This window comes from Mobula hypostoma, chromosome 16 (assembly GCF_963921235.1).
Source record: "Mobula hypostoma chromosome 16, sMobHyp1.1, whole genome shotgun sequence".
Lineage (NCBI taxonomy): Eukaryota > Metazoa > Chordata > Chondrichthyes > Myliobatiformes > Myliobatidae > Mobula > Mobula hypostoma.
Window position 1 is genome coordinate 11,680,587 of NC_086112.1, and position 25,902 is coordinate 11,706,488.

Consider the following 25,902-nt stretch of genomic DNA (forward strand, 5'->3'; position numbering starts at 1 on the left):
CCAGAAAGTGCTGATTTATATTCATTTGGCTGTCTGTGGTGGGTGCAAAGAGGGAGATGTGAAGTTTGTGTGTAGTTCAAAGGAAACATTGTGGATGCATTGTAAATACAGAATTGTCCTGATCTGTCCTTTAATCTTTAGCATATAAAATGTCATGTAGAGTTGAGTCAAGCAGGCGTCTTCCTCTGAAAGGGTCTCAATATGATGTCTGCTGTGTCTCACTTTGTCAAATAAAGAGACTACTTAATACATACCAGCTACTTCTCTCTGGTGACTTTGTTCATGCAACAACACTTATCACTCCCTGTGTTCAAAAAAATTACCTCTGACATCCCCCTATACTTTCCTCTAATCACTACCTTAAAGTTCTGTCCTCCCATATCAGCCATTTCCGCCCCAAGAATGAAAGCCCCTGGCTATCTACTTGATTTATTCCTCTTATCATCTTGTACACCTCTATCAAGTCACCTCTCATCTTCCTTCATACATAGAACATAGAAACCTACAGCTCATTACAGGCCCTTCGGCCCACAATGTTGTGCCAGCCAGGTATCCTACTCTAGAAATTCCTAGAATTGCCCATTCCAAAGAGAAAATCCCTAGCTCGTTCATTTTGTCCTCATAAGACAGACTCTCAAATCCAGTCAGCATCCTAGTAAATCTATCAAGTCACCTCTCATCCACCTTCGCTCCAAGGTGAAAAGCCTATTCTCATAAAACATGCTCTCTAATCCAGGCAGCATCCAGGTAATTCTCTTTCAAGTCAGCTCTCATCCTCCTTTGCCTCACTTCAACTCGAACTTCACTGCTTAGTGGCATAAGGAGGTCAGGGCTCTAACAAGGGCAAAAGGTGACAGGGAAAGGAGACTTGATAAGAGTCAATCATTCCACTGGAATACAGGCAAAGTGCTGATTGGAATGAAAGAAACAAAAGATTTCCAGCTCCTGGGATGGCGATTAAAAGAAACGAGAGTAGCAAAATTCCTTGAATAATAAATAGTCCATCTTCCTACAAGATGATGGCATGCTCAGATGTAGCAGCCTCTCCGGGTCTAACCAAAGGTGCAATTATCATTTTTTTTAAAAAAAAACATCTTTTTTGTGATCTCCGGGCACTTCTGGATATTATGAACTTCAAGTACAGCAGATCTACCCCATCAGCGGAGGAGCTGGAGGAGATGACATGGTGCAGACCAGGTTGCTGTCTGCTACAGAAAGGCGTCTGAGTTGGTGCATAATGGCAGTGTGCAGTCTAAAGGCAAGTGATTGTCTTGGATGCCTTTTTTATGATCTCAAGCCCCTGTTAGACATTGGGAACGTAGAATACTGTAGAAGTCTGGTTTGCTGGTTTACTGGAGTGACCGCCGGCAGAGAAGTTGCGTGGCCTTGGTTGTAGCATGGATTAGGCCATGTGCCGTGGGGTCAGCTGCCCAGGAGAGATGAGATGAGATGCCAGAGGCAGTATGGTGCAGATTCCATGCTGGGTTGGGGGCAAGCCCCTCATGTCAGTGCTGCTTTCCAGTGTCTGCTCAGTGGAAGGCAAGCCGGATTATGTTCTTCTGCAGACTGTGGCAGCCTTTCTCTTGTTGACGATATCCATGTACCATCAATCTACAGCACATGACATTCAGGGACTTAGGCTATATTATACTTTTTTGCGTGGCTGTATGTTGACTGCTATCTTACACGTACTATGAGTGCCTTGTGTCGTTAACAATTGTTGGTACTGTGTTTAGCACCTTGGTCCCAGGGAAACACGGTTTCATTTGGCTGTATTCATTGGTATTCATATATGAAAGAAGGACAACTAAACTTGAACTTGAAGATATTAGAAATTCTGAACAAACCTTCTATAGGACATTAGCATTTCTATTGGGAACAAGCCACTGACTAGTACAGGTTTCAAAACAAATAGAATTAGACTTGGTTTATTATTGTAATATATAGTCAGGTACACTGAAAAACTTGCCTTGCATGCAGTGTATTGGGGTGTGATGGATATATGCTTCCTGGCCCAGGGGGCTTCTTGTTATTTTGCCAAGCTTAGCTTTCTAAACACAGCAGCTGGCACTTGTAAAAGTCAAACAGTTGTAAGTTAAACTTCTAATTAATATTCTTTGTTTAACTTCTGGTCATAAACAGGAACCAGTTTTCAGTTTGTAATGCAATTGAAAAGCAGTAATCAACTTGAAGTAGAAAAAAAGTTTTGCAAACAAACACTGCTTATAGCACAGGATGCCAGCCATAGCACCTGTTTTATTGCTGAAAGACGTGCAGTATAAGACAATGGATTATTTAATTGAACTTGTTTCAGAATAATTCAAGGATCTATTAATACATGATCTATTAATAAGCTGGAAGGTTTATGTACTTAGGGAAGTTATCTTCATAGCATTAATTGAGGAAACCTGGGCATCTCCAAGAAGCTTTTAGACTATTTATAATAAAAGGTGCCTGAAATAATATCATATGTGTGAGGTCACCCAAGTAGCAAAGAAACAGTATAAATGTAGAGAGTTCAGGCTTTTTAGGAATGGGGTAAACAACATCAAGAAGTATGAAAGAAACAGGGTGAACTAGAATCCACTTTTCTGCCTTTGACTTCTGCACTGGATGACTGGTTCACTTGCATTGTTGGTATGTCATTTTAGCTTATAGGAACGGTACCTGTGTTTTGGAAATCCTTTGTTTTAGGAATGGTTTGTAATTTGTAAATCTTTTTTGAGACAAAATCCTCTGAATTTTAAATGTTTTAAGAATATTGTTTGGATTTAAATGTGTACCATTTAAAATAATGAATTCTGTTTTAAACTATTTTGTTAGCTGTAAGTATCTTCCCCAGGGGGGGCGGGTGGGGGGTGGGGGGGAGAGAGAGATCCCACAACTCAAGCAGTGGGTAGAAGAAGCTAAACCTTCCTGTGGAGAATTAGTCTTTGAAGATTGGATAGTTAGAGTCTTCCTTTACAGAGGGTACCATAGTTACTTATATTGGGTAGGACTTAAGGTCTTCATCTGAGTTTCAAACTTAGTAGTCAGCAAACCCAATTCCATCACAGAGGTACTACAAGCTAAAAGAATAACAGAATGCAGAATGAAGTGTAAAAGCTGTGGAGAATGTGAAGAAGAAAAACAATAAGTTGCCAGATCATAACAAGGTAGACAGTCCATCTCATCATACCAGGGAACTATGTTATACTCTTACAAGAGTAGAGTAGATGCTCTCCATGGCAACACACACAAAATGCTGGAGGAACTCAGCAAGTCTGGCAGCATCTACGGAAAAGGGTAAAAAGTCAACGTTTCAGGTCGAGATCCTTCATCAGGATAGGAAAGGAAGGGGGAAGGGGAGGAAGTACAAGGTGGCAAGTTCTCTTCTTACCTGCCCATCCCCTCCCTCTGATGCTCAATCCCCCTTCTCTTTCTTCCATTGTCCTCTGTCTTCTGCCAGATTCCCCCTTCTCCAGCCCTTCATGTCTTTCACCAATCAACTTCCCAGCTCTTTACTTCACCCCCCCCCCAACCTGGTTTCACCCATCACCTACCACCTTCTTCTGTAAATGATCATTTCCCTGAAGAAAACATGGTGATCATTGCAATAAAGTACTGGAAATTAGTTTTTAACGTAACTGATAATCTTTTAATTATGTTATTTGTGTTTGGCATGCTTTTCTTAATGTGACCTTATAATAAATAGCAATACACAAAGTTGCTGGTGAATGCAGCAGGCCAAGCAGCATCTGTAGGAAGAGGTGCAGTCGACGTTTCAGGCCGAGACCCTTCGTCAGGACTAACTGAAGGAAGAGTGAGTAAGGGATTTGAAAGTTGGAGGGGGAGGGGGAGGGGGAGATCCAAAATGATAGGAGAAGACAGGAGGGGGAGGGATAGAGCCAAGAGCTGGACAAGTGATAGGCAAAAGGGGATACGAGAGGATCATGGGACAGGAGGTCTGGGAAGAAAGACGGGGGGGGGGGACCCAGAGGATGGGCAAGAGGTATATTCAGAGGGACAGAGGGAGAAAAAGGAGAGTGAGAGAAAGAATGTGTGCATAAAAATGAGTAACGGATGGGGTACGAGGGGGAGGTGGGGCCTTAGCAGAAGTTAGAGAAGTCGATGTTCATACCATCAAGTTGGAGGCTACCCAGACGGAATACAAGGTGTTGTTCCTCCAACCTGAGTGCGGCTTCATCTTTACAGTAGAGGAGGCTGTGGATAGACATGTCAGAATGGGAATGGGATGTGGAATTAAAATGTGTGGCCACTGGGAGATCCTGCTTTCTCTGGCGGACAGAGCGTAGATGTTCAGCAAAGCGGTCTCCCAGTCTGCGTCGGGTCTCGCCAATATATAAAAGGCCACATCGGGAGCACCGGACGCAGTACATCACCCCAGTCGACTCACAGGTGAAGTGTTGCCTCACCTGGAAGGACTGTTTGGGGCCCTGAATGGTGGTAAGGGAGGAAGTGTAAGGGCATGTGTAGCACTTGTTCCACTTACACGGATAAGTGCCAGGAGGAAGATCAGTGGGGAGGGATGGGGGGGGAACGAATGGACAAGGGGGTTGTGTAGGGAGCGATCCCTGCAGAATGCAGAGAGAGTGGGGGGAGGGAAAGATGTGCTTACTGGCCACACATTTTAATTCCAAAGCAGGATCTCCCAGTGGCCACACATTTTAATTCCACATCCCATTCCCATTCTGACATGTCTATCCACGGTCTCCTCTACTGTAAAGATGAAGCCACACTCAGGTTGGAGGAACAACACCTTATATTCCGTCTGGGTAGCCTCCAACCTGATGGCATGAACATCGACTTCTCTAACTTCTGCTAAGGCCCCACCTCCCCCTCGTACCCCATCCGTTACTCATTTTTATGCACACATTCTTTCTCTCACTCTCCTTTTTCTCCCTCTGAATATACCTCTTGCCCATCCTCTGGGTTCCCCCCCACCTTGCCTTTCTTCCCGGACCTCCTGTCCCATGATCCTCTCGTATCCCCTTTTGCCTATCACTTGTCCAGCTCTTGGCTCTATCCCTCCCCCTCTTGTCTTCTCCTATCATTTTGGATCTCCCCCTCCCCCTCCAACTTTCAAATCCCTTACTCACTCTTCCTTCAGTTAGTCCTGACGAAGGGTCTCGGCCTGAAACGTCGACTGCGCCTCTTCCTATAGATGCTGCCTGGCCTGCTGCGTTCACCAGCAACTTTGATGTGTGTTGCTTGAATTTCCAGCATCTGCAGAATTCCTGTTGTTTGCATTATAATAAATAGAATATTCTAATTATCATTCATATTACAAAGATATTTTCGTAAAAAAACTATTTAAAGATTAAATGATTTTATTTATATTTTAACTATTTATTTGTTATTATTGGAAAACAGCATGGAATAGCCCCTTCTGTCCCTTCGAGTCACATCACCTAGCCATCACCTGATTTAACCTTAGCTTAATCGTAGGATAACTTACAGTGATCAACTGATAAGTCTTTGGAATATGGGAAATATATATAACCCTGAGTATTTTGCACATTACCATATGACATTAATGAACAATAACTGCAAGATGTGCAGCTAGCTACCTCTTGTAGTTTTAATGGTACTTTACTAGCTGTTGATACACAGGGCTTCAAAGGTTTAAAGCTTGGAGCCCAGCAGGGTGCTATGGTAGCATGTGGAGCTGTCCTTACAGTTGTCTGGCACACACCACTTGACAAGTCTCCAGCTGTCATTTCAGTTAGGAAAGAGAAAAATCACTGAGACTGGAAATGGAAAAAATATGGGAACACATTGAATAGCCAAAGCCAAGACTCATTTTACTTCTCTGGAAAGTTTAAACACTTTTCCATTGCGTAAAATATACAATAATATAGAAGTATCTAGTGACTGATGAAGCTGATGGGTATGGGATCATAGGGTTCACAAAAGTCTAGTGTACGAAGTACTTTGAGTTGATTTGTCAACAAGATCAAGCATAAAATAAATGTTCTCTTTATCTTTCTGTACCTATATTTTATATCTAAAATCTCCACGTGGCAAGTTGCAGCTGTCAACTGAACTGTTCAAGAAATAATCACAGGACCATTGTACCATCATGCCATTCATTGAAAGAGACTATTCTGCCTATCAGTTCCACACAGATTGTTCATATGGCATTCCAGTCCATCCTGGGCCCCCCTCCCACATTTTTCTATACAACCCTGTAAGGTGTACAAAACATAATGGATACCACCCAGTCCATCACAGGCAAAACCCTCCCCACCACTTACACAGAGCGCTGCCACAAGAAAGCAGCATCCATCACCAAAGATGCCCACCATCCAGGCCAGACACCATCACTGCTGTCTTTGGGAAGGGGGAAAATGGAGCCTTAGGTCCCAAGCAACCAGCTTCAGAAACAGTCAGGCTCCTGAGCCAGTGTGGATAACTCATTCACCTCAACACTGAACTGATCTCACTGCTTACAGAACCACTTTCATTGACACTACCAACTCATGCTCTCATTTATTATTTAGGCAATTTGTCTTATTTTACATTAGTTGTTTGTCAGTCTTTATCTATGCATAATTTTTCATAAATTCTAGCACAATCATTGCTGATTTGTTTGACGCAAGCAACACATTTCACTGCGTGTTTCAATGTACATGTGACAACTAAGGTTAATCCAGAGGCAAGATCTTAACTGAAATGGCAACTGAGCAATTTGAGTTGATTAATTAAAGTTTAAAGTTCCATGATCAAAGTAAATTTATCATCAAAATACATACAAGTCACCATATATTACCCTGAGATGTATTTTCTTCCAGGCATTCACAGTAAATACAAAAGAGACACAATAGAATCAATGAAAAACCACGCAAGATGATAGACAAAAAAAATGTTCAAAGGACAACAAACTGTGCAAGTACTGAAGGTATTACAAATACTAACATATTAAAAGTCTGCAATAAAAGCTAGCTTCAATACTTCACAAACCTTCCAAACTTTTACAGAAGAGCTACCTGGTCCACTAATTTTCTTATACCAACTTCACCAAATCTGCTCCAGAACCATGGGCAAAGAGCATATCCTTAATTGCCTTTTAAGATGGTCTGAAAGCCCATTGGGTTGTACTAAGCCATTATAGACACATCACTGCTTTTCCATCAGCAACATGGGATGGGATACCCTCATCTTAAAAAAATATATTAATCTCATGGATAATTCATTCCTTTAGTATATTCAAAAGGGTAGATCCAGATTAAATCAGTCTTTGTACAGAAAAATAATGTTTCCTGATTCAACCAATGTGACCTGTCTCTAATTTCAGTAGCTTCTCACTAAAGAAGATACTTGATCATATATTAATCAATAAAAATCAATTAAGTTCCTTCAGGTTTGTAAACACTTCAGCTGGATCAAACTGGATTACTCCTCATTGTCCTGAAGTCAAGTTAATTGTATCAAGTTAAGGCAATCTTTCCTTGTAACTTTAACTCTTTAAGCCTCCGTATCATTCTGAACTTCTGCTCACCTGACATTTGAAAGCCATATAACTATCTCAGGTCACATTGTCTGAATATAATTGAGTGAATATCCAAATCGAGTGAATTAAGTGTTCTGCAGTTATTTGTTCCAAACCAAGTATGAGATGGTACAGTTGCATACCAGTCAGAGTATCACTTTTCAGCACCAGGTGATCGCCGATCGGGGTTCAATTCCCACTTCTGCCTGTAAGGAGTTTGTAACGTTCTCCTTGTGGCTGCGTGGATTTCCTCCGTGTGGTCCGGTTTCCTCCCACATTCCAGAGATGTACAGGTTCTGGTTGGTTAGTTGTGGCATGCTACGTTGGCGCTGGAAGTGAGCCAACACTTGTGGGCCACCTAGCACAATCGCCGCTGATTTGATCTGCCGCAAGCAGCGCATTTCACTCTGTTTTGGTGTCTCTATTTTGCACTACCCATCATGCCACTGGTGTTTAGGGTAGCAATGGAGGTCCTCCATCTCTGGTGGTGCTCTGAATCTAAATTACCCTAACAGCAGAAGAAAATAAAATCTTGGCTTATAGTGTATGAGTAATTGGAACCTTGGAATAGAAGTTTGGCACATTGAAAGGAATATTCCACAATTTCATCATGTGTAGATTTGTGACAGAAGCTTATAAATGATTCCGATAGCAAATTTGCATTCTCACATCATTAATCTCTTCGGATTTTGTATCTCCCTTCCTCTCCAGAACTGTTGGTATGTGCTTGCAGCGTAAGTGTCCTTAACAGCTTTCATCGATTACAGTACAGTACAATTCCACCAAATTAAATGTTTGAAGTTCAAAATTAAATTTATTATCAAAGTACATATGTTGCCATATACAATCATGAGAGGTTCCTTAGGTTGTTATAGCCAGGTGTGGTAGTGGGGAATAAGCTCTCACTACCTATTACAGTAAATGCTCCCAAAGGCGTGCACCTCAAATAACCTCTGACAACCAAGCCCAGCTCCTGGCCCAACAGAACCGTTTCTACTGACAAGAGAAGGGGCAAAGGTGGATTACTGATGCCTTAAAACCAGTCGCTTCAGGCAGATGGGGCTCGCCAGCCGTGGTTGGCAGCTCATCTAGGAGAAGGAAAACTCCGATCTCAAACTCCACTGCCTTGCGACTTTCCCACACACGGGAAAGGCTTCAGGAGTAGACCCCAAGGGAAAAATCCGGAGCTGGAGTCCTACACTGTGCTCAATGTTGACTGGCAACTCCTGAAATACTGCTGCTACCAAACTGTGTCGGTCTCTGCCATTCCTTTGGGTTCTTCAGATGCATGGAGAAGGGGAGCTTGCCACATGGGCAACAGCTTGCTCCCCATATCGTACCACCCAGGGTTGTGAATCTAGACAGCTAGGACACAGTATCTGTGGTCAACTCTGACAGACGGAGGCTTCACTCACTCACTCACATACAATCCTGAGATTAATGTACTTGTGGGCATACTCAATAAATCCATAATAGAGTAACTCTAATGTAATCAATGAAGTGTTGGTGCGTGGCCAAGTGGTTAAGGCGTTCATCTAGTGATTTGAAGATCGCTAGTTCGAGCCTCAACTGAGGCAGCGTGTGTGTCCTTGAGCAAGGCACTTAACCACACATTGCTCTGCAACGACACTGGTGCCAAGCTGTATGAGTCCTAATACCCTTCCCTTGGATAACATCAGTGGTGTGGAGAGGGGAGACTTGCAGCATGGGTAACTGCTGGTCTTCCATACAATCTTGCCCAAGCCTGCGCTCTGGAAACCTTCCAAGGCACAAATCCATGGTATCATGAGACTAATGGATGCCTATTAGTCAATGAAAGATTGCACAAACTTGATCGTTCAACCAGTGTACAAAAGACAACAAACTGTGCAAATACAGAAAGAAATAATAATAATAATAATAAATAAATGAGTAATAAATATCCGGAACATGAGATAAAGAGTCTTTGAAAGTGAGTCCATAGGTTGTGAGAATATTTCAATGATGGGTGAAGTTATCCCCTCTGGTTCAGGAGCCTGATGGTTGAGGGGAGTTGTTACACTTTACTCTATACTCTGTTACTGTTTTCCCTTGTATGACCTCCATGCACTGAGTAATGATTATTTCAGAATCAGAATCAGGTTTATTATCAGTAACATATGTTGTGAAACATATTGTTTTACAGCAGCAGTACAGTGCAATACACAAATTATAATAAATATATATATAAAAAAAATGTAGAGCAAAAGGGAGTAAAAATAGTGAGGTGGTGTTCATGCATTCACTGGCCATTCAGAAATCTGATGGCAGATGGGAAGAGGCTGTTCCTGAAATGTTGAGTGTGTGTCTTTCGGTTCCTGCACCTCCTCCCTGATGGTAGCGATGAAAACGGGGTGTGTTCTGGGTGTATTTAGAGATATAGCACAGTTAACAGGCCTTTCCAGCCCAACAAGCCCACACCACCCAATTACACCCATGTGACCAATTCACCTACTAACCCTTTAGAACGTGGGTGGAACCGGAGGAAACCCACGCGATCACGAGGAGGACGTACAAGCCCCTTACAGACAGCAGCATGAACCAAGCCCAGTTCACTGACACTGTCCATAATGTTGCACTAACCACTACACCACCATGCTGCTCTTTGATCTGTATGAACAGTGCACAAGATAAATTTTTCACTGTGCTTCTGTACATATGATAATAATAAACCAATTCCAGTTTTATGACTCTGAGACATCATCACAAGAGTAAAATTTCCATGAACCAGTTAGTAACCTGCAAACCATAATTACTAACACCCAAGTGACTAACCATAACCCATACATCTTTGGAATGCAGGAGGAAACCAGAACACCCAAAGGGTCTCAACAGTCCTGGGGAGGATGTTCAACTCCTTACAGACAGCGGTGGGAATTGAAGTTCAATCGCTGGCACTGCAGCTGTTATACAACCAGGTGTACAGGTTTAACTAATAAATATACAGTATGTATACTGTACACCTGTACACCTGCTCATTAATGCAAATATCTAATCAGCCAATCATGTGGCAGCAACTCAGTGCATAAGAGCATGCAGACAGGGTCAAGAGGCTCAGTTGTTGTTCAGACTGAACATCAGAATGGGGAAGAAATGTGATCTCAGTGACTTTGACCGTGGAGTGATTATTGGTTTGACTATCTCAGAAACTGCCGATCTCCTGACATTCTCATGCACAGCAACCTCTAGAGTTTACAAAAAGTGGTGTGAAAATCAAAAAAACGTCCAATGAGCAGTAGTTCTGTGGGTGAAACAGCCTTGTTAAGAGAAAGGTTAGAGGAGAATGATCAGAATGGTTCAAGCTGACAGGAAGGTGACAGTAACTCAAATAACCACACCTTACAACAGTGGTGTGCAGAAGAACATCTCTGAACACACAACATGCAGATCGTTGAAGTGGATGGGCTACAGCAGCACTCCTGTAGCTGCTTTATTATGTATAATCTCAATAAAGGCATGTGGAGATATATATATACACGTGTGTGTGTGTGTGTGTGTGTGTGTGTGTGTGTGTATACGTGTGTGTCTACGTGAGATGCCAGACAAAAACAAGTCACTTCCCAAAGTCAAAGCTGTTCACAATCAAAGTTGATTTTATTGTCATCTGCACAAGAAGCACGTATGTGCAAAGGAGCAATGAAAAACTTACATGCAGCAGCATTCCCAAGAAAAATATAAATCATACACACACAGAAGAAAGAACACTGATAAATATTTACTCTTCCCCAACAGAACTCTACAAATATGTGTCAAGTTAAAAATGAATGAAACTAAAAAGAGATAAAAGTAAATCATAAGAATGCGACTCGTACCACAGAGCTGGTGACTCTATTGGCCTCAAGCCCATCAGGTTTTGGTTAAACAATTATATGTGCACCGGCATTAAATAACTAAAGTTACAGAAGATCAATTCTGTTAAACTGAATCATGGGCTGGATTCAGCACAACCAGGAAGAGGTGAAGACAGCGGGTTCTTGTTATCTTTCTGCCTCCTTTATCGTGATAGAAGGAGCTAATAATTATAGATGATCATGGAAACTTTTGGACGCACACCAATAAATCTGCGTGTAATCACAGACACAAAGGAAACCGCGGATGCTGGAAATCTGGAGCAACACACACAGAAAGCTGGAGGAACTCAGCCGGTCAGGCAGCATCTATGGATGGAAATGGACAGTCGATATTTCAGGTTGGGATCCTTCATCAGGACTGGAAAGAAAATAATGGAGATGGGCAATGTAAAATGGTTGGGTGAGGTGAGGTGCAAGAGCTGGTAGGTGAGAGGAGGATCCAGGTGAGGGGTTGATAGGCAGGTGGCGTGAGTGGGAATGTTCTAAGAAGCTGGGAGGTGACAGGTAGAAGAGGAAGGTGGAGCCTGATCAGGTAGGACAGTGAACCATGGAATAAAGAGGAGGTGAGGAGGGAAACCAGAAGGAGAAAGGTGTTGGTGACGGGCTGATGGGAGCCATTGGGTTAAGGGAAAACAAGGGGAGGGGGAGATGGAGACAGAGAAGTGTGGTTACCAGAAGCTGGAGAAACTGACGTTGATGCTGGCAGGCAAGAAAAGTTCAAAGTTCAAAATAAATGTTATTATCAGAGTACAATTGCAATTATGTGTTGGGCCTAAAGTGAAATATGAGATGTTTTTTCTCAGATCTGCTGCGAACCTCAACTTGGCCGTGCAGGACAGGTTATCATCACTCTTTACCCTTTTAAAAATTGTCAAATGAATTAGCAGGAAGCTCTAAATGTGTTTGGCAACATTATGGCAATTAATAGGACATTCATTAGATTGCCACAAAATCCCCTGTGAATGAACATGACACACCCATTCCCCGGAGTGGTACTACCATCCAACACTGGTTCACGTTCAGCATTGACTACTCCTTCCATGAGATTACTGCTGCAGAGTTCTCAGAGGATTGTCGCCTTGATCTGGTGGAAAGGCTGGTGAGCTCCTGAGATCCCAAGAATGATGCCATCTAGAGCATAGCTATCTGGTAGGGTCACGCCTGGCAGGAAGATCAAGGAGGAGGTTCCAGACCTCGACGGCAAAGCTGGCGGGAGTTGACGACACATCACAACAGCAATGAATGTGGAGGAAGGCTGCAGCAGTGAGGGGTCCCCGGTCGTTTTGCCCTCAGTGCCACTGGACCCTGACACCGATCTGTCAAGGACCATGTGTCTGAGCATCAGCCTCTGTACAATAAACAAAGTCACTCACATGCATTCTCCACTTACATGGCTCCCAGAGTGGCCTCTATAAGCACCTGAAGACCTACCAATAGACAACCTCTTAGAATATCATTCTCAACTCAAGTGATCACACTAATACTGCCCCTACAGAAATCCATAGTCTAGCACCTCCTATCTTGCACAGCAACTGTTCAACCGATCCATCTCGAAATAGACAAGGAGATAAACCATGAACACAAGAGATTCCGCAGATGCTGGAATTCCAGAGCAACACACGCAAAATGCTGGAGGAACTCGGCAGGTCAGACTGCATTTATGGAGAGGAATAAACCAACAGCCAGTCACAGTATTCATGCAGAACGGCTGATCTCTAGCAATTAGCCATTAGGTTATTTGGAAGTAATCAACAACTTAATAAGACCATAAGACACAGGTGCTGAGTTTGGCCATTCAGCCCATTGAGTCTGTTCTGCCATTCCATCAAGGCTGAATTATTATGCCTGATCCCCATACTCCTGTTTTCTCCCTCTAACCTTTGCTGCCCTGTCTAATCAAGAACCTTTCAATCTCCACTTTAAATACACAGTGACTTGGCCTCCACAGCAGTTGGTAAAATGAACTCCACAGATACATCACTGAAGAAATTGCTCCTCATCTCTGTTCTAAAGGGCATGTCCATTAGATGGCAAATGCTGATAATTGAAGCGTTGTGCCTACGCATACAATGTTACTGGATATCAGGGCAAACGCACACAAAAAGCTGGAGGAACTCAGCAGGTCAGGCAGCATCTGTGGAGGGGAAAACAGTCGACGTTTCTGGCTGACACCCTTCATCAGGATTGCTCCCAAGAACAGGAAGACTTGACCATGAATGTTCAATAAAATGCAGTAATACTAACGGAACAAAGCGAGAGTACGTTAAAATAAACCCGACCTTCACTACAGATGGAATGACGCTCGTGGTTTGCTTTAAGCAGCAGAGTGTTAATGGCAAGTGGAATCCCCAAGTGACCGCACACTCCTGTGTTACATACAGTTTTAAATATTCCTCAGCTCCTTCGCTTTAGGTGTACAATTACAATGGGTGTCCCCACTCAGATCTTTGCATTAAACGGTTCAGGCTGTGTCTATTTCACAGCTACATTTGTTATGTTCTGTCTGCAATGATTTACCTGAAAACAGATTCGGGACCGATTTTGGGATTTCTTCCTTGGTCACCGCCTACAGGGCGATTGCACGCCGGCTTCGAGCCGACTCTTTGCAGGGTGATCCTCTCGTTCCGCCAGTAGCTTTCTTCAAACGCTTAGCGTAGCCAACCGGATTAACAAGACTGACTGAAAGAGACACAATTGATTGAAACGTTATCGATTAAGACCCACGGTGATGCGGAGTATTGTCAGTCGTTCTCATTCATGGACGAAAGTAGCGTGTGTGTGTGTGTGTGTGTGTGTGTCTGTGCGTGTCTATGTGTCTGTGTCTATTTGTGTGTGTGTCTGTGTCTATGTGTGTGTGTCTGTCTGTCTGTCTGTCTGTGTGTCTGTGCGTGTCTATGTGTGTCTATTTGTGTGTGTCTCTGTGTCTATGTGTGTGTGTACGTCTGTGTGTGTGTGTCTGTGCGTGTCTATGTGTGTCTATTTGTGTGTGTCTCTGTGTCTATGTGTGTGTGTACGTCTGTGTGTGTGTGTGTCTGTGCGTGTCTATGTGTCTGTGTCTATTTGTGTGTGTGTCTGTGTCTATGTGTGTCTGTCTGTCTGTCTGTGTGTCTGTGCGTGTCTATGTGTGTCTATTTGTGTGTGTGTCTCTGTGTCTGTGTGTGTGTGTACGTCTATGTGTGTGTGTGTGTGTGTGTGTGTGTGTGTGTGTTGGGGAAGAGGGCGGATGTTTCAATTCCCGCGGTTCGTTAACATCAAAGACTTTGCGGTAGCCGCTCAATTACATTTGATTCACCCCCTTCCCCCATATAACCAAACAGCGGGGCATTCTCCCCACGGTGCCAACGGCAATAGACACATCAGCTCAGTGCAGAGAAACCACCAACTCTCAGCTTTCCTTACCCTCACAACTTTTTTGTGTCACTTTTCAGTAGAGTAAAATAATTGTATCTACCATTAAAGCATGCGCTAAACAGCAGCTGGTTAAGTCTGGTCTTTTGCGAACAGGCGCCAGGATATATATATTTTTTTAAGATGCAGTGATTCGGTATGAAAAAAGGTAGAAATGAGACTTCGGTTATTTCAGTGTCCAAGCCATTTGTTTTAATTTACAGACTGGGAGGGCACCACTCAATGTAGCGATCATTGTTTGCAGATTGTCCACGAGAGGGCATCACAAGCCACCATAAACCCGCCCACCGCAGTCCCTGGACTCTATCACACCGACTTATTAAAAGGCAGACACAGTCCTGACACACAGTACTCGTAGGGTCCAGCCCGGTTTAGACTCAGTGAATAGCACCGGGAGGGAAAACTTTTAGAAGGAATCCTGTGAGACTTGCAGTAAACGAAGTTTGCACAAAGGAAATTAATGAGCCTCGCATATGCCGTGTTTCTTATTAAAAGTCCTGTCCATTGCTGCCTACAAGACGCTGTTGTGTGCTCTTTTAACGTTGATTTGCATTCTAATGGGAATTTTACCCGCTTTCGCTGATCACTCACCCCCAGTGCTGTCTAAGTGTCAGAAAGACATTGTTGCACAGAATGAGAGGCAGTGGAAGAGACTGGACACGCTTCTGATTTTTATCACATTCCTCAGATATTAATACGCGCTGGGTTTCAACAGACGCACCGACACCCTATCCGGGAACAAGTGAACATCAGTACATATGCTGCAGGAGTAATGACGCTTTTCTCATCCTAACTGCAGTAACTTCCACCGCCAAACGCTGGCATTCATGGGTGATAAGCTTTCAATTGATTCTAACTCTTGCGACTGAATCACGTTTTCTTTTTTTCCCAACCTCCGGGTTTTGCTAATTATGCGTGGGCTCTTGTCTGGAAAAGTTTCCCGAGATAATGCTAAAGAACGTTTCATTGTATAATTTGATACCGTGCCCAGTATCCAGTTGTAATGGCACATTTAATGAGCCTTGGTAAAACTACATTGGATTCAAATTTAAGGGGTGGAGAGGAGGGGGGGGGTCAAATAAATCCGCCCGGCGGTCTTTTGTTCACTGAACCGTTCTCCAATTTGAACTAAATTGATTTATTCCAAACGGATTTCACTTCCACATAATTTATTCTGGTTCTAATTTCCGTTGCCACCAGGAACCGCGTGTGCGCCAACAGAGATAGCTCTTTACCGAGATGAATTTAATACGGGTGCTTTATTCTCCAGTGCCTGTGAATCGGAGGCGTTTGGCCAAAGTTAAACAATGCAGTTGTAATGAAAGGGGGCATTTTGTCCGACCGCCAGAGTAGTTTGCTGGTTACTGTGAGGGTCTGTTCGACATCTCGGAAAACTTCTACCAAAGAGGGTTCTCTCCCCTGATTCGACATCCCCGCATCCATCACTGGCGTATTTGCATTTTCCTTCCCCTTCCCCAAGTGACTCGAACAGACCCGATGCTGTCTAGGAACTGTCCTCGCCTCTGCGTCTACCAGACCGCACAAGAAATGGATACACGCTGGAGCACTGAACAATAGTTACCATCCATCTGGATTCATTCTAAGCTAATATTTTACTAACGGTGTATTAGCTTAGAAGGACTGTCCGTTGCACTGCTAGCAATTATTTCGTCCTCCAGTCGATTCCAGCACACTTGTGCACTGGAAATGACATTAAATAATCGTGAATCTTGAACAATAAATAACTAGGGCACTCGTTAAAGCCCCTGTGCATCCGCCCGCCTAAATCGCGCACACCACATACATACATGCAAACTTGTCCACCTATACGCGAGTCTAATCATGCATCCTACTCGCACACTCACCTCGTGTACTCGTACGTATTCGCACCGCATACATCAAATGCAGTTCCCCTCACACCCCATAAATCTATTCTTGCACATCGCCCTGCGCTTTGGAACGGAACACACTCAAAAGCGCGCGCGCGCACACACGGCCCACCTCCTCGCACACACACACACGCCCTCACACTCGGGTCCCCGCCGCACTCTGCACAATACACGCGCTCCTCACTTCCCCTCGTCCATGCTCACCGACTCCTTCTTTACCTTCGCAGCCCGACTCTTTCCTCCTGCCGTCCCTCTACCCACTCCCCCTTCCAATCCTTATCTCCAACACTCCCATGCTTATCTTGTCATGCGCCTATTGTCAAACACCCATTCAATTCCCATTATCAATTATACCGATTAATTTTCGATCGTACTAGATCACCAGCTAAAATTATCTTAACAGAAAATTCTGTTATACCGATATTCTGTTATAATGGGGCATTCTAACAGAGAATCGACCTTACCTCACAGATGTCGAGTACACGAGGCAGTCCTTATTAAACGTGATTTATAATCCCACAGCCAATATTGCGGTTGTTCCCTTTAGAAACCAGTCGTTGGGAAGTCAGGGTCGAACTGAGTCCGGGCTCTTTCCCTGCGGCTCCTCGCCTTACCAGTGCTTAACCGTGGGCAGCCGCGTCTGCCCTCGGCCGGAGTACAGAAAAGAAGCGAAAATCTAAATTGCTGCAAGTTCAAATGCGGGATTTGACACCTATCATTATTCCGTCAGCATTACAGAGGAGGAGCCCTCACGACTTCGGGGCTGGGTTGCCGGAAAAAAAGGACATTTGAATCTCAGATGAATTACAAAGAGCCAATTGACGAAAAGACTCCCACTACCATATTTAACCCTTAAAAGGACATTGTCTGCGAGATAAAGTCTGTTGTTTCTTAAACCGCTGAGCCACTAGAGATCTCTTTGATATATCCGATCTCTAATGAACTGCATCTGGCTGGTCGCTTCCTCAGAGATGTGCTTTAAATGAATGGGGTAGAGAAGGCACCGTTTGTAGCCATTGGTGGTATGTGACAAGGTTGACTGCCCGCAAATAGCTGAGAGTACAGGTAACACAGGATTCAGTTCCTATTTCTTGGCTTCACTCAGCGCCCTGTGTGGGTTAATGAACAGCCTCTCACAGCCCCCGCCTCCGACTCTCATCTCGTTCAAAGGAGCCGGTGGTTCCCTGCAGGTACCCAGAGGGCAGAAGGGGACTTGTCGGGTCACTGTCAAACAGTTGGCTTGGCGTGTCCGAACTAACCAGTCCCACTTTAATACTGAGCGGTAGAGAAGCTGTCGATATAAAATTGAGATTTATGAGATCGAAAACGCACTATACCTAATGGGAATAATTAGTTAGCCTTTAAAAGCGTTTCCTAAAAGTGACTTTCCAACGGTTCTTCTGATATTCCAACTTCCAAGAGCTTGGTTCAAACAATGAGAATGATTTTATAAAGCAGTGAAATGGAGAAATCGATCAACAACTAGATTATTGTGCATGCTCTCTTCTCGCTGTTGCCATCAGGATGAAGGTACAGGGGACTCAAGTCCCACATTCCCAGGTTCAGGAACAGCCATTGGGCTCCCGAAACAGCGTGGATAACTTCACTCACCTCAACACTGGACTGATTCCACGACCTATGGACTCGTTTTCAAGAACTCCACAACTCATGTTCTCGATATTATTTATTGTTTCGTTATTTATCGTTATTTTGGTTTTTTTCTGTATTTGCACCATTGGTCGCATTCTGCTCATTGGTTGTCGGTCTTTGTTCGTGTGTAGTTTTTCACTGAGTCCACTGTGTTTCTTTTTATCTACTGTAAATGGCCTGCAGGAAAATGAATCTCAAGATAGCATATTGTGACATATATGGACCTCGAAAATAAATTTACTTTGAAATTTGAACTTTGATTAGCTTTATTCCGGACCCGCAGGGGTGGGGGGGGGGGCAATAAGCAGATCTTGCATCCCTTTGCCGAATGGGTTTCAGACCAAATCTCTCAAACATCATTCTCGTCCTCGTAATCAGTATTAAAACCCTCTTCTGCCACAAAAATGTAAATGTTTAATGGGTTAGATGAACAAACCCCTCCCTAAGAACTTGGCTCATTGTATTAACCAGTACTGCGAACCAGCTGCAGTATACACACCTCCCACATTCGGCTGCGCTCCAAACTGGAGTCCGCCAGGGCGGAGATGTAACGCTGAGATTTTGCCAAGAGTATTAATGCTCCATAACATATCGTAAAATCGATCCATGACAACTGAATTAAAACAATTTCAATGCAATACCATTAACACGGCCATCGCTGTGAACGTTTAAGGGTTTCGGTACAATCAGTATAGGTTACAAGCTGCATCAAAACTAGACAATCGGTTCTGAAAGCAATTTAATTGTACTACCAGTAACTCGCTTCAGGAAGAATACATTAAACCATTCATAAAGACAATCGGTATCAGAGGTCCAATTAAATTAGAAATCGTTTTGGGAAGTCTATATCGTAAATCTAAGTACCGTAGATTGCCAGAATGCTATCACTATTGTACACACATGCAGTCATCGGTAACATTTCGGTATTACAGTTTGAATGGGGTTGGCGAATGCCGTGGTTTATCAGGAAATATAGTATGATTCTATGCTTGGAGTTTATCCAAGATGGCAACTTCTCGTTAGGATTATCGTCAAAATAAGTGCCAAAACGATGCAAACTGGAGGAATGGGTACTATGTTGGTTTTATCGATTGACCTACCACGGGAATGATCCGAGTTGGCGTTAAGGTGTTGACGACATGCAGGGTAATCGCGATGCAGGGTTGAGTGAATTGGTATATGGTTTCTGTTTCTGAATTGGTGTTGAGCGGGGGTGGGGAGGGGGTGGTGAATGATCGTTTACGGCTGGAATAGCCAGCGAAATCATCCTAATTTAGGATCTGAGTGAAAGGAGAAAAGTCGCTTATTGGCTGATAGGAGACCGATTTCTCGGTTCACATTGGTCCTGGCTTAGAATGGAGCCGAGGTGATTTTGCTCAGGGATTAGGAAAGGGACATCGGGCAGTGGTCCAGCCACCGTGACACATCGTAATCCCTACCCCCTCCGCTGGGTGGGGGTGGGTGTGTGTGTGTGTGTGTGTGTGTGTGTTTGGGGGTGGGGGTCCATGCTCTTCCTGTGATTTCTGCTCTTTTACGTCAAAGATCTGCTAGCTGGTAGGTCATGTGGCTCTTGCGTGTGGGTTACGAGAGAATCGGGAGGATGGTTACCGGACATCTGAGAGGGAACTGGGTGGGAAATGGATTTGCTGAGATTCCTTTGGGAGCCGGCATATACCCCTGTTGCCCGAATGATATTGTCTTATCGTCCATGGAGAGGAATAAAGAGTTGAGGTTTCGCCTTTCATCAGGACATAATCTCCAAAGATGCTGCCCGACCTGCCGAGTTCCTCCGGCATTTTGTGTGTGCGTGTGTTACTCAAAATCTGTTGCGTTTAGGAATATCGGCTTATGTTGTACAGTAGAAAAGAAAGGAACTGATCTTTGGTTAGGGGTTGAATGGCTAAACTGATCTTAGTTAGGTTTGGGGTGAGAGGTGGAATGATTTCGATTTACGATCGGGATCAACAACGGGGTGGTCGCGATAAAGATGCGCCTTTTTCCTACGGCGGCAATGGCCAATACCAGAGCACAACCGCTTAAGGTGAGTAGAGGAAAGTGCGGGGGGGGGGGGTGGGGGAGTCTGAGATAGGTTACTTAGAGAGCGGGAGGTGTGTGGAACGCACTGCCAGGGTGTTGGCAGAGGCCAATGCAATAGACATCCGAAAGGCTCTTAGATAGGCACGCGGATGGAAAAATTGAGGCTTGGGCTGTGTAGGGGGAAAGGGTTCGATTGATCGTTGAGTAACATAAGGTGGATCGAAGGGTAGTACTGTAGCTGTAGTTCAATGTTGTAAGGTGCGCATTTAGCCTGGATACATTCCTCTGCACCCGTTCTGTCTTTATTTGTCTTTATCGCTGGAGTCCTGACGATGACTTTCAGCTTTCCGCGAACTTCCCATATCCTGCATTTGCACTGAAGGATGGGCGTGCCCCAGGTAAAGGATAAACCGGGTGTTTGCAGCGCAGGTGAGCAATTCCTGGGGAGAGAGCGGGCGGGGCCGACCGGTGGTACAACTCCCTCCCTCGCTGCCCGGCAAAGCTCCCCTTTCGATCAAGAGCCTTAGTTATTCATCCAGTCTCCCGCGGAGGCTTCTCACCGCCGGTTTGCCTGCGGCAAAATAATTAACCCCAGGGAAATTGGCTCATTATTGTCACATGTACCGAGGCGTGGTGAAAAAGTTGTCTCACGTATTGTTGCATTACAGATCAATTTACTCCACAGTACAGTACAGACCTGCGCTGTGCTAACTGTATGTGTGTGTGTTTTGCTTCAGATTACGGAGTCCGCAGTACAGTACTGTATCTCCGCTGTACCGGCTGACACAGCGGTGAGGGTGCTGCGCACTTTGTACGCAATGCGCTCGACACCGGAGCCCTGCACGAACTTATCTTTCCATCGCAACTGAGTTGAACTCAGGCCAAAACTAACTATCCCCCCCCCTTCCCATTTTCACCTAAATCCAGTTTCTGAAGAGAAAAAACGATTGCTTTAAGCTTCTCTGGGTCCCGGTTAAATGCGGCAGAAGTATTCCCGTGCTCTTTCCATGTGCATTTTCCAACGACTTCTCTCCACGCACACGCACTTTCAAAAGTAAGCACAAAAAAAAGCTTTAAAATCGGGCAAACGGCGCAGAGCTGTGGGCTAAATCCCAGAATTTCTCATTCCCGTAACCGGCAAGATTTAATACTTCGATGCACATATTGCGGTCCTGAGCAGATTTTTTTCAAAACTGCTAACACCTTGCACAGTCCTTGTCGCTGAAGCATAATTTTGATCTTCAAGTATCCGTGCAAGTGTTTGCTAATTTCCTGAAGATTTTGCCCGAACCAGCTTGAGACGGGATTTCCATCACGTTCCCGACACCGCTCTAAATGTCGGTGCGTTTGATCTCCGCTAAAACATCATCTTTCACTCCTGTTACCGGTTTATCGGGCGGGGGGTGGGGTGGGAGGATTGCTGTACTTTTGTTTCAATTCTGTCAATATTTCCTCTCTTCTGCGATGCTGAATTAGATCTCCTCCGATTCTTGGGCTTGTGGTTGCAAGTAACGTTCGCTTCCTGAACGGTTTCCGGCATTTCTTCACGCTTTGAGAGGAAAGATTAATGTGTAACCCACTTTGATTAAAATGAACCGATGGCAGTATGTGTGAGCGCGCGCGCGCGTGTGTGCGTGTGAGTGTGTGTGTTAGTGTGTGCGTGTGAGTGTGTGCGTTTGACTGTGTGTGTGAGCGAGTGTGTGCGCTTGTATGTGTGTTTGTTGGAACGAGCCCATTCTCAAGCCTCGGGAGATCCGGACAGCACTCGATCCCCGTCTCCCAGTAGACGGCTCCGTAGTCAGTTGGGCTTTAATCAAGCCACAAGGTTCTGCCGCACTTACCGCGTGCAACCAGAAGTTAGTGAAGAGTGGGGGTGGGAGACTTGCGGTGGGTTCACCGAGCATGGGAGAGAGGGACAACGAACCGCTTTGAGGGAAGAAAGCCCAGAGACAAGAGAGCAAGCTGGGAGGCAGAGGAAAAGCCAGAGAGAGAATAAAGGAAAAAGCAAACTGAAACAAAAAGAAGATGAATAAGGTGGAAAGTGGGACATTGAACCGAATTTACAATTCCAAATTTTCAAACTAGCTCTGCCTTGGACTGTCCCAAGCCTGGACATGAAAGTTGGAGGGTTGGGCATGAGACTAGCAAGCCCATCCAGTAAAACCCCAGAACTACAGAAAGGCCAACAGAAGCTTCAAAGACCTCAACCCTGGGAAACGAAGGACCTTCGCTTAGAAGACGTATGAAGCCGTGTGGAGAACGCAGAAGCCGTAGGGCTGATCAATTTTCTACCGACCCAGGACAGAGGGCCCTGGTGAGCTGCTGTTGCTGCCTATGCTCCAGTAAGGGTGATGGGCTTAAGATGAAGAAGGTTTGCAATGTGCTTTCTCCTTCCTGAGATTATGCTTGTGCTTAGTACCAGTGATCCACGCCTATCAGTCCCAGAGGTGCTAACTGTCTACCTTCATCTAGACCACCAAGAGACAAGGCTATAGACCATCAATGGCAGGAGTAACAATCACAACCACCCCTGACCTGAACTAGTAGATAACAGAATCAGGTCACAGGTACAGCAACAATCTCAGCAAGTTGCCTGAATCGGGATCCACTTCATTAGGAGTTTGAGGAGAATTGGTACATCGCTAAATTTCTACAGATGTAGCACGGAGAGCATTCTGACTGGGTGCATCAATGTCTGCTCTGGAGGCTCCAATGAACAGGATCACCAGAGGGTGTGGACTCTGCTGGCTCCTTCACAGGCACAATCCTCCCCACCAGTGAGGGCATCTTCAAGAGGTAATGCCTCAACAAGGCAGTATCCATCACCAAGGACTCTCATCATCGGGGACATGCTGTTTCCACACTGCTACCTTCAGGGAGGAGGTACAGGAGCCTAACGATGCAAACTCAACTAGTCAGGGACATCTTATTCCCCTCTGCCATCAGATTTCTGAGCGATCCATAAACCTATGAACACTACCTCGTAGTTCGTTCATTTTTACAACTTTTTTGTAATTTACATTAAATTTTGTCTTTGCACTGTACTGCTGACACCAAACAACAAATTTCACGTCATTGTTTCAGGCCAATCCCTTTCATCAGGAACCAAAACATGTACTCTTATTCTACTTAGATTAGATTAAATTCAACTTTATTGTCATTGTGCCGAGTACAGATACAAAGCCAATGAAATGCAGTTAGCATCTGACCAGAAATTTAAAGAATAGTGTTATTTACAAAATAACTGCAAATTTTAAAAAGTGCTACAGCACACAAATATAAAAGTACTGAGACAGTACAATACAGATGCAATACTGCTTAGCGCTGTGATGAGAGGTTCAGCGGTGTCACAGCCTCAGAGAAGAAGCTCTTCCTGTGCCTGCTGGTGTGGGAGCGGAGATTCCTGTAGTGCCTACTGGATGGGAGGAGAGTTCCCATCTGGTAGGCGCTACAGTAGACCTGCTGAGTTCCTCCAACAATTTGTGTGTGTTGCTCTGGATTTCCAGTATCTGCAGAATCTCTTGTGTTTAAGATTTCATGTGATATAACCCTAATTTTGATGGCTGCTATGTCTCACTAATTGTGAAATGGAGGCTCATACCAGTCACAAAATGTTCAGAGCTATCTCTGTATGAGCTTACTTCAGACAGATATTAAAAATAAACATTTATCCTGATAGAAATAAACTTCTGTGGCCCCAGAACATACTGGTGCAGTTCTACTCTACCATCATAGAGAGCATCCCCACATCAACCATTCCTGTCTGGTTTGGTGCAACATCCTCCCACAATAAACAGAAACTACAGTGAACTAGGTCAGCAGAAAAGTTAATGTCTGCAGTCTTCCATCACTGCAGGACTTGTCTGTGTCCAGGACAAAGAAGTGGGCAGGAAAAATCATTATGGACACTACCCCCCCGCAAAGCACCTTTTCCAAAAGCTCTCCTCTGCAAAGCACTATAAGGCTATTAAAACAGAAACTTCATGTCATCTTAAAAGTTTCTCTCCCCAGGTAGTTAATCTGATCAATCATTCCAGTTAGCCTCCTCCACTCTGCTCCCTCTATTACCCCTGTCACTGCACTGTAAACACTTTGAACCACTTTCTAATTGATATTAGAAATACATGCTGGAATTTATTCCACATATGTTCTTTATTTTTATATGCATGTGAAAGTCTGTAGATGCTGAAATCCAAAGCAACACACACAAAACGCTGGAGGAACTCAGCAGGTAAGGCAGCATCTATGGAAATGAATAAACATTCGGCGTTTCGGGCTGAGACCCTTCAGGACTGGAAAGGAAGGGGTAAGACACCAGAATAAAAAAATGGAGGGTGGGGAAGGAGGATGGCTGGAAGGTGATAGGTGAAGCCAGGTGGGTGGGAAAGGTAAAGGGCTGGAGAGGAAGGAATCTGGTAGGAGAAGAGAGTGGACTATAGGAGAAGAGGAAGGAAGAGGGGACCCAGGGAGACATGGTAGACAGGTGAGAAGAGGTAGGGAGCCAGTATGGGGAACAGAAGAGAAGAAGGAGGGAACTTTTTTTTACCAGAAGGAGAAATCGATATTATTGCCATCAGACTCAGTATAAGTTGTTGCTCCTCCACCCTGAGGGTGGCCTCATCTTGGCACAAGAGGATGCATAGAGCAACATTTCAGAATGGGAATGGGAATTAGAATTAAAACGTTTGGTCACTGGGAAGAAGTTCCATTTTGGCAGATAGAGCAGAGGTGCTCAACGAAGTGGTCCCCCAATTTACCACGAGTCTCACCAATGCATCAGGTGCACCAGACACAAAGGATGACCCCAGCATATTTGCAGATGAAGTGTTGCCTCACCTGGAAGGACTGTTTTGGGCCCTGAATGGAGATGAGGGAGGAGATGAATAGGCAGGTGTAGCACTATGGCCACTTACCATAGCGTGGGTGTTCAGGAAATGGAGGAGATGGGGCTGAGGACAGTATCAATGAGGAGGAAGGGAAATCCTGTTCTTTGAAGAAAGAAGGCACCTCTAATGTTCTGGAAAGGAAAGGCACATGCAAGGAACAGATGCGGTAGAGATGAAATAACTGAGAAAAAGCAATAGCACTTTTAGAGGAGACAGGGTGAGAAGAGGTACAGTTAAGTTAACAGTAGGAATAAATTATTTACTCTTTATAATTGTCACACGTTGTTGATTGGTGCGTGTCGTAGCCTGACCTACACACCACAGCAATTTCCTAATACATGTAAATATATATGGCGAGCAAAGTTGATCCATGATGCTAAGGTAAATTCTATACACTCCTTGGAGTTAAATTTAGATGCTCACCTAATTATTTGCTTAACTCTGGTTACTGGGAATTGTGATTTCCAGGGACAACTAAGCACCACTACTTGTCAGAATTTTGGATCTTTTAAACTTTAGAAAGGATAAATATAAGGTAATTGCTGGTACAAAATCCAAAATGTTTTGCAGCTGTAGTTACTTCCACATCTCATTTAGCGAACATTACACATCCCAGAGCATTGTTCCAGTGCGTACGTTTTTAATTGGAGAGAAAGACCCATTAGTTTCTT

The 25,902-nt window shown here is 44.3% G+C and overlaps 1 protein-coding gene across 5 annotated transcripts in view; it reads right to left on the reverse strand.

The window, feature by feature from the left end:
- LOC134357221 (versican core protein-like) overlaps window positions 1-17,191 on the reverse strand; it is a 207,601-nt gene extending 190,410 nt beyond the window's left edge. For 2 of the 5 annotated variants that reach the window (XM_063068526.1, XM_063068522.1), the window contains exons 1-2: window positions 16,635-16,770; window positions 13,879-14,040 (exon numbers count right to left, since the gene is read on the reverse strand). The gene's annotated coding sequence lies outside the window, so the exon portion shown is untranslated. Of the gene's footprint in view, window positions 1-13,878; window positions 14,041-14,812; window positions 14,856-16,634; window positions 16,771-16,877; window positions 16,911-17,122 lie in introns of those variants that run through there. The other 3 variants (XM_063068523.1, XM_063068525.1, XM_063068524.1) reach the window with 3 other exon arrangements.
- Between the last annotated feature and the right edge of the window lie 8,711 nt (window positions 17,192-25,902).